Below are 9,481 nucleotides of genomic sequence, written 5' to 3' on the forward strand. Positions count from 1 at the left end.
GGAAATTGGAAATGGCTGCAGGATGGAATTAGGGTGAGGGCGGGAGGGGTGGAGGAGAGATGAGCCAGGGCACTGACACCTGGGCCCACCCGCGTGCCCAAATCAGAGAACGTCAGCATGGGGTGGGCCTTAAAGACTCGCACATCCCACCTCCTGATTGGACAGGTGAGAAAACTCAGTCCAGAGAGGTTGACGCTCTTGCTCAAGGTCACACAGCAAATCAGGGATAGAGCTGGGGCTAGAGTCCTCCGTTCAGCGTCCCTGTCGAGGCTTTTTCCACTATACCACCCTGACCTGGGCACAGGTAGGGGGATCGGACCCAAACTAGCAACTTCCCCCTTCCCTGGCCATCTGCCCCCACCCCCAGACCAGGACAGGAGTGAGAGCATGGCAGAGCCGGGCCAGCAGCTTGGCCTCCTCCCCAGACCTCAGGGCTGCCACCCTCCCCTCCCCGCCGGTACCTGCAGCCTGGCCTCTGCCCTCCTGAACCCAGCTTCCCTCAGAGGGGCAGGAAGACAGCTGCCCTCAGGCGCCCAGCCTCTGGCCCTCCGCCCCGCCACCTTGCCTGTGCTGAGGAGGCACCCACCTGGGCAGCTGGAGGTGCGGGCACCCCAGGCAGGGCCGAGCAGCTGGGCCAGGTCCTAAGCTGAGGGCCGAACTGGCTTTCCAGGGCTGGAGGCCTGCTGTGGCTATTTATGGGACAGAGAGGCGTGGCCCCAGGGATTAGGGGTGTAGCCCGTCATGGTATTTGCACCTGAGAAGTGCCCCCACCCCGAGTCCCCTGCTGGGCACCGAAGGTGGCAGCTGAGGCCAGAGCTGGTTCCAGAGCCGCGCCCGCCCTGGCCAGGGCCCTCCGCCCTCCGCCCTCCAGAGGGAGCGCTGAAACCTGCCCAGGCAGGCTCTGGCTCCCGTGGAGCTGGGCCCAGGGGACTGAGGCTCATTGGGACCCTTCAGTCCTCTCGGGGAGCCAGACCCCCACACCAGGAGCAGACAGACCGGACTGTGGCCACCTCCCTGGGACCTTAAGCAACTTATACCACTTCTGAGCCTCAGTTTCTTCATGGTGGAAATAAAATAGCAAAAATCCCACTTCGTAGGACTGACGCAGAACCTGGCACGCAGGAGGCCTTCAATAACTGAATGAATGAGTGAGTGAGTGAATGAATGAACAGAAAGGTAGCCAGGGTGGTGAGGGGTCTGGAAACCCATGAGAGTGGTGGGCGGGGGGGTGCCGCGGAGGCAGGAGGAGGCCAGGCATGGGGCCCGGTCTGTGCAGGCTGGGGAGCCACTGAAGGCTTTATGCAAGTTTACATTCAGAGCAGGGGGTCTGGGGGTTCAGGAGAAAGATGACGAGAGTGAGAGAGGCATTCCTGAGCCTCAGGGGCCAAGGGAGAGAGTGACAGCAAAAGGAGGAGAGAAAGACGCGGGCCAGGTTCCCTAAGCTTTGGAGAGGCTGACAGATGGCTAGCAAGCCTCCAAGATGGCGCCCCACAATCCTGGCTCCTGACTGGTCTGTGAGACCGCCAGCATTGGGCAGAAGGGAGGAGACGTGACTTAAACACGACGTCATAAAGAACATAGTCTCTCTCTCTGTTAGCTCACTGGCTCTGGGAAAAGCCAGCTGCCATATTGTGAGGAAGCTCAAGGGGCCTTACGGGAGGCCCCTGTGGGGTGAAACTGAGGCCAGCAAGGAGCGAGTTCTCCCACCGAGAGCACGTGAGCGAGCCATCCTGGGAGGGGGTCCTCCGGCCCCAGTCAAGCCTTCAGATGCCCCAGCTGACACCTTGACTGCGACCTCATCAGAGATCCGAGCCAGAACCACCCAGCTAAGCCGCTCCGTAATTGCTGCAGACACAATGAGATAGCACATGTTTGCTGTTAGGGGTAGGTATGGGGGTAATCTGTTATATAACAACAGGTAATTAATCCAGGGACCTAGGCCACCAATATCTGACTCTCCCACCTATCCTTTCTAGGGTGAGGGTTGATAATGCTCTAACTCCAGCTCTCAGTGGGGCCACGGCTTGGCTGAGCATGGGCTGCGCACACAGCTGGGATGTCCAGATGGACGGATAGCTGAGGCACAGAGGCTGCAGAATCCAGCCACAGAGCCTGTGCCGACTGGACTGCTCCAGCCTCCCAGCCACCTGCTGACCTGACGCTCCCACGTGGACCTCCCCAGCTGCAGCACAGGGTAGGGGAACGGAGATGGCCATCGGCTGTGACCCCAGGGAAGTTTCCGCAGCCAGGCAGTTTGAGGATTAAAGGTTGCCCTAGAATTTATGGTGATCTAACAAGGACAGCGTGGGGCAGGGCTGACATTGCTGGGATGGCCTTCTTTTTGTTTTTTGTTTTCCTCATCATTTCAAGGGGCTGCCATGGCACCAGTCATCATAAATGTGTTCAAGACAATAAAGTGAGGAAGGTAAAAGTTTTCCGACTGTATTAGTCAGCCAAAGGGGTGTGATGCAAAATACCAGAAATTGGTTGGTTGTTATAAAGGGTATTTATTTGGGGTAGGAGCTTACAGATACCAGACCATAAAGCATAAGTTACTTCCCTCACCAAAATCTGTTTTCACGTGTTGGAGCAAAATGGCTGCAGATGTCTGCGAGGGTTTAGGCTTCCTGGGTTCCTCTGGGCTCAGCTCCTCTGTTTCCTCCACAAGGTCAGCTGTAGACTATCAGGTGAATGGTTCTGTCTCTTTCCCCGGGGCGCCAACGTAAGACTTCAGCATCAAACTCCAACATCAAAACTCCAACATTAAGAACCCTCAACTCTGTCCTTCGTCATGCCTTTTATCTGTGAGTTCCCACCCACCAAGTGGCCTCAAAGCCCTAATGACGTGGCCCATTCAAAGCCCTAATCATAACTCAATCACGCCCAGGTAGAGACCAGATTACAAACATAATCCAGTATCTATTTTTGGAATTCATAATCATATCAAACTGCTACACCAACCTTCCCTCCACCCAGCAGATTTCTGCTCATATCTCATTGGGCAGAATGGGTCACATGGTGGTCACCTCTAACTGCAAAGCAGGCTGTAAAACTAGACCAATCCCAGTCCATTGCTGGGATGGGAACACTGCTACCCCAAAGAAAATCAGGGTTTTCAGCAAATGAGAAGGGAGTGGCTATTGGGCAGGACCAGGTGTGTCTGCCATGTGCTCCAACGAAGGTGTGTACTTTGTGCTATGGGAACACCGAGGATGTAGCAGCACCCTCTACCGGGGTGGTAGTCAGGAAAGGTTTCCTGGAGGAGGTGGCTTTGGCGCTGAGGCTTGATGGATACCTGGGCATTTTCCAGGAGGTGAAGTGGCAAGGGACCTACAGGCTGGAAGGCCAGCCCAAACGAGCCACGGCAGGCGTATTGGCTGCGGCCAGGGGCCATGGTGGCGGGGGCTATCAATGAGGATGGATCACGGAGGGCCTTGGGGGCCACGTGAAGGAGTTCGTGCACGACCCTGAGAGCATTTTCCTTCTCGGTCATTTCCTCAACTTCTCAGCAGCCTTCTGCGTCTTTGCCAGCCCACCTCTCCTGACCTCGTGGCATCCACCCTCTGGCTGTCCGCTGGCCTCTAGCTCTGCTCCTGCTCGGGGTCCTTTCTGATTCCAGCTCCTCTACCTGCCGGGCCAGGCCGGGCTCCCCTGTTCGTGGAGCAGCCTGTGTGCCCCTCTCCTCCATGCCACTCAGCACAGGTGGTAATTAGACATGCATTTTGCGACTCTTTGATGACCCTCTCCTTGCCGGCCCATAAGTAGGTGTGTGCACCCCAATATCCTTCGGTGAGCACAGCATCTGGCACAAAGAAGGCCCTTCTGAAACATGTTTTGAATGCATTAGTGAACGAAGGGCAATGAGTTTGGGGGTGCCATTGAAGGGCAGTGAGCTGGGAAGAACCTGGGGCCTGTCCCCTTGTGTTCTAGTCCCTCTGCTGGCTACTGATCAGTGGGGACAGGAAGGGTGGGTGGGCGACCAGACAGGGTGCCGTTCAGACCCTCAGCTCTGTCCCCAGAGCGGGTGGGGCCCCGCGAGGAACTAGCTGGCTTCCTCTTCACAAGGAGAGGATGAGGGCTCCCAGCCATGCCCACCTTGGCCAAGTGGGGGCCAAGGAGGCCGAGAGACGAATGCTCTGTCCTTGAGGGGTGCCCTGGCTGTGTGCACAGCTCGCTGGCCGCTCCGTCGGCCCGGGGCAGGGTCCCCGCTCCAACCACTGGCAGGAATAGCCTCAGAGACTCAGTGATCCCAGGAAAGTGGGGACCAGGACCAGGAGGAGGTGGCATCTCACAGCTTCACTCACCCCCTAGCAGGGATCCAGACCCCGGGGGGCAGTGAGGTCTGCCGATACCCCCGCCCTGCTCCTCTGCCCACCTCAGAGAAGCACAGCCCTCGAAGGGTGGGGCTCGGGGGCAGAGGGTCCTGAGGGAGGAGGGGAAGCCAGCTGGCTCCAGGGAGCGGTTGGGACAGATGGGACCAGGCAAGGCTAGTATTTTCTGTTTCGGAGAAGTGCCCATTATATAGATGAGGACCAGCGACACTGTCATCTGCCCAAATCCTGCCCCAAATTCAGAGAGTTAGTGGCCTTCTAGGCTCCAGAGCAGCAGTTCTAGAAATTTAATATCTATGCCATTTGCCAGGGGAATCTTGTTAGTAGGTGGGTTCTGATTTCTAGGTCTGTGAACCGCCCAAGTTTATCCATTTCTCCCCAGGCGAGTCAGATGCTGCTGGTCCAGGGACCACACTTTGAGAACCAAGATCTAGACGAGACTCCACAGGGGTTCGTAAGGGATTCAAACAGGGGAGAAATCACTGAGGGCTGTTGACCGTGAGTGATCAGAGAAGGCTTCCTGGAGGAAGGGGTGAAGCTCCAGCCCTACAGGTAGGGCAGGATAAGGGGAGGGACCGGATGCCATTCACAAGGGGAAACACTCACGCAGCTGTCAGGAGGCACGGAGGAAGCATTTGAATAGGGGCCAGCGAAAATGGGAGCAAGGCAGGGGGAGGGGGAGCTCTGAGACCTTGAACATCAGGCAGAGGCCTTGGGAGGGTGGGGAGCCAGATCCCAGATGCAAGCTGATTGGCACCACTAGCCGGGTGAGCCTGGGGAAGCCACTTTCTCCCTCTGGGTCCCCAGTTACTCATCTTTGGAATGGGAATACTATAATAACATTTACATCAGGGTGCTGCTGAAATCTGCCCATCTCCACAAACGCATGGGGGGGGGTTGATATTTTGGGAGAAGGGCCAGCTGCTGGGTGGGGGCGGGCATGCCCTCATCTTGGACCCTGCAGCACAGCTGACACCGGGGAGGGCAAAGGGTGCTCTTTCTGGGGCAGGGGGCCCCACCGAGGTCATCTCCCCTGTGTGTGTTACGGGGTGGGATGCTGGGCAGGGGGTGGGGTGGGGGTGGAGTGTGGACTGGCAGCCCCATCTCTTCGTGGCGGTCAGGCCCCCAGCCCCCTCCATGAGGGGAGCAGCAGTTTCTCAGGGGCCCTGGGCTCAGCGACGCTTTGCCCTCCACGTCTCTCCCGACACCAGGGACTGAGAGTGGCAGAATGCCAGGCCCGGGAGGACCCTCGGTGCCTCAGGTCCGGCCCTCCAAATAACCCTCCCCTGCCCACCGCAGGGACAGGGTCCTCACTCACCATCTCCCGAGGCCACCCACTCATTTTGCAGGGGCATAAACAGGCTGGGAGGCCCAGACCCTGGCCCACGGTCAGTCACACAGGAAGGGCTTCTCCTGACCCCCATGCCTCCCCGGCCAGTGCCCACTCCCCCTGGGGCGGGCAGCACCAGCCCATGCTCAGCCATCCCAGGCCCCACCTCCTCCTCCTCCGGGCAGAAGGCAGCGGGGCGAGGCCTGTTACCTGCCCCCCCCCCAGCAGGCCTTCACTTACACACTCCACGTGCATAGCAGCACCTCACAGATGTCATCACACACCATGTGCGCACACACCTCACCTCCCTCTCTCTCTCTCTCACACACACACACAGAGGCAGACCTATCCCTGATAACTGCAGTGCCCAGGGCAAGAGTTTGAATGGAGGACATCACCTCATATCATAAAATATTTAAAAGTTACAAATCAGGAGCGGGTGTAGTTCGGTGGTTGAGCACCTGCTGCCCATGCGTGAGGTCCCAGGTTCAATTCCTGATACCTCCTTAAAAAAAAAAAACCCAGTTAAAAAAAGTCACAAATCAAACTAACATCTTTTAGCAAACTGTTAAAAAGACAACTATGCTTTCACAATAAACCAGAAGGCCGAGTTCCCGTTAATACCTCTCTAAACTGAGGCAGGGTTCCGTGAGGGGTGAGGAGGGCAACCCTAGGGGCAAAGGGGCACTATGGGAGGGGGGGAAGGGAAGGGATGGGCGAGGGAGGGGCTCCCGCAGAGGAGGGGGCTTAGTGACAAAGATGGAGGTGCTCAATACCTGGACCTGGGAATACACACACACGGACACACAGACACACGCTCCAGGAAGCCCCCACACGGCTAAGCCCATCCCAGCAGAGGGATTTCCTCCGCCTGCTTCTCCAAGCCCCGCCCACAGCCGCTGGTGGTGGGCGGAGCTGCTGGTGGTGGGCGGAGCCGCTGGTGGCGGATGGAGCAGGGTGGAGCAGGGCAGAGCCGGGCAGGTGGGCTGCAGACCCTGTCCCTACTGCCAAGACACCTCCCCAAGCTGCCCTTTGCTCCTTCCTAAAGTGGGGTGAGAGTCCCTGCCTCCCAGATTGAGTTCACACTCAGAGAGCGCCCTGCAGGGGGAGAAGGAAGCCAGGTGGCACCCCTCCGCCTCTCTCACCCCACTCAGGACTTTGCCTTTAAGGGTGGTGAAGGGGGGAGGGCGGGCAGGCTTCCTAAGTCTGAAGAGGACTTGAAACTCTTACCTGATCTGTGCAGGCCCGGAGTCTCCACCCCGCCCCACCCCTGCAACCCAACTCCCCACCAGACCTTGGTTCTCAGGAAAGTAGAAATTGGAACCTTCCCCAGGCGTGGAAGCCACGGGAGGCCCTGGACGCTGCTGGGTGGGAGGCCCTGCTTCTTCCATCAGGACTGGGATTGCAGCATGAGGGCTTGAGGCTAGATCTGGGGGGGACAGTTCCACATCAGACCCTCCCCACCCCCAGGGCTGGCTGGGATACCAAGAGAGACAGAGTCCTAGTGACGGGAGGGGCCAGGGCAGCCTTGCCTGCGGGAGCAAAGGAAAGGGTGGTGGGAGCTTGGCCTTGGCTTCCCTATGCAAGCTCAGGAAAGGCTCCTTTCCTCCCAGGGTCTCGCCGGGCCTTTGGGCACAGCCTCAGTGTCCCCAGGCCAAGCCCACGGAAGGGCCTTTCCACTGAGAAATCATCCCCGCGGGCAGCAGCCCTGTGCTGTCACCTCTGCAGGGACGCGCTGTCACTCGTCCCCTGCTCCACGTGGCGCACACACGGCCATGCACCAGCCCTCAACACCCCCAGATTTCACACTCGTCCGCACACTCAATGACTGCCCCATCCATCCCGCACCTCCGTGCTCCAGAGAAGGAAGACTGCAAGGGAGTCGCTGCTATTGGGACCTGCCACCCCCGCCCCAGGAGAGATCTGCCCCCTCCCTCCTCCGTCCTCAGCCCCCAGGTAGGAAGAAGGGTCACCAGATAAGCGGGAATTGACACCTGCCGTCCAGGCCTGCAGTCTTCCCTTACAGGATGGGGTGGGACATGGGCTCAGGGGTTGTGGCCAGGACCCACCGTCAAGGTGGCAGAGGGTTTCCCCTTGGCAGAGCTGTAGGGGAGTCACTCTGCCAGCCCAAATCAAGGGTCCACGTCCTTGGGTCAAATCCATGACCACCCTAGAAGGAGGGTTCCATGGGAGGGCAGAGACGGGGTGGGGTGGGGGCAGCTGGCTCCAATCTTCCATGGGGCGGGGGAGCCCCACCGTCATCGACAGGTCCCCTTTCTGCATCCCCGGAGCCTTGAGAGTTAACAGAAGAGGAGCCGCACCTGGGAGCCGGGAACAACACCCAGCAGGAGGCTCAAGGGTTTTAGGTTCCTGGCTCTGCTGACCACAGGAATGCTCCCAGCCAGGTGTGAGCAGAGGAGAAGGCCCATCACGGGGCAGGCCGCGAGACCTGGGCGCGCCAGGCTGCAGGGTACCTGCCGTGATCGCCCTCCTCTAGCCACGGAGCCCCGGATGTTGGGGATGGCCCTGGGTGGGGCAGGGGGCGATCTCAGGCCTGGCTCTGTCACTGGGTGAGTTTGTACCGCTCCCTTCCCTGGGTCCGGTTCCACGTGTAGTCAGATAAGGAGGGAAGCGTTCCAATGTCCCTGTTCCCTCACGGTCAAGTCCAAACTCCTTCAGGGCCCTTGGGGCCCTGGGCCCTGGCGACTGCTCCACTTTCATGGCCCTGCCCTCCGCCTGCCCTTCTGCACCCCACCTGCTTGTCCAGCCAGTCCTTAGCACATGCTGTTCTTGTTCCCGGCAATGCCCTTCACATTCCACCCTGGGGAAGCCCTGATCATCGTCCTTCAAAGCCAAGTTCAGGGCCTGTCTCTCCGGGACACCTTCCCTGGGTCGTCGCAGAGCTGGCTGCTCTCCTGGGCTCCCCTGGGTGGACACAGAGTCTCTCCTGGAGCTGGTGCCTCCAAGGATCATACGTGGGGTCCTGTGTCTCATGAGATAAGGCCCAGGGGGAGGCGGGTGCTCAGTCACTATTTGATGAAGGAGCCAGTGAGTGAATGAGTGAGTGGAAGGCTGAGGAGGGCATAGCCAGGGCTCAGGCGCCCGGCGTCTGTGAGTTCCATTTGGGGCCAGGTGGCCAGACAGGCTGGGCTCAGAGCACCACGCCCGGGCTGTGGGTGTGGCAGGGCCTCCCAAGCGCAGGCTGCCCTTGTGCCGATACCGAGGGCCACCACCATCCATTGAGCACCCACCGTGTATACCACCCTATGCCACTCTGTTCTGTTCCATGGACGTGCTGAGCCCTTTCCCCCCTGCCCCACTGCTCTTTCTCTCCTGTCCTCTGCCCCCCCCCCCCAGATTACTCTTGGCCCTGATCCTCCCATGGCTGGCTCCTCAGGTTCCTTCAGGGCTCAGCAAAAATGCCACCTCCTCCAGGAGGCCTTCCCTGATCATCCAATCTAGCGCCCCCTCTCCCCGCCTCACCACCCTGTCTTAATGCTCTGCACTGCACTTACCAGAGCTCATGTTTTTCTCATTTATTTGTCTGTTCGCTAGTTGTCCTTGTCCCCATGCCCCCATCACTGAGTCCTCGAAGGCAGGCATCTGCTGTCTTGCCTGCTGTTGCATCCCAGCACCGGGATGGGGCTTGCACATCGTGGGTGCCCAGTTGATATCTGATGATGAGGGGACGCCAGGCTTTGGGGAGGCAGCGACAGGCCGGGCAGCTCCTGCCCTCAGAGAGCTTGCAGGCCAGCAGACAGAGCTGGACGGGACTGCCGGAAAGGATCTAATTCACCTTTCGTCCCCCTCAAAAGCTGCC

General features: G+C 59.1%; 1 protein-coding gene across 1 annotated transcript in view; it reads right to left on the reverse strand.

Annotated features, from left to right (window-relative positions):
* Positions 1-667, reverse strand: part of POR (cytochrome p450 oxidoreductase) — an 83,255-nt gene extending 82,588 nt beyond the window's left edge. Inside the window, exon 1 of the mRNA XM_058285917.2 lies at positions 587-667. The gene's annotated coding sequence lies outside the window, so the exon portion shown is untranslated. The remainder of the gene's footprint in view (positions 1-586) is intronic.
* Positions 668-9,481: the final 8,814 nt, after the last annotated feature.

This window comes from Dasypus novemcinctus, chromosome 23, assembly GCF_030445035.2.
Source record: "Dasypus novemcinctus isolate mDasNov1 chromosome 23, mDasNov1.1.hap2, whole genome shotgun sequence".
NCBI lineage: Eukaryota > Metazoa > Chordata > Mammalia > Cingulata > Dasypodidae > Dasypus > Dasypus novemcinctus.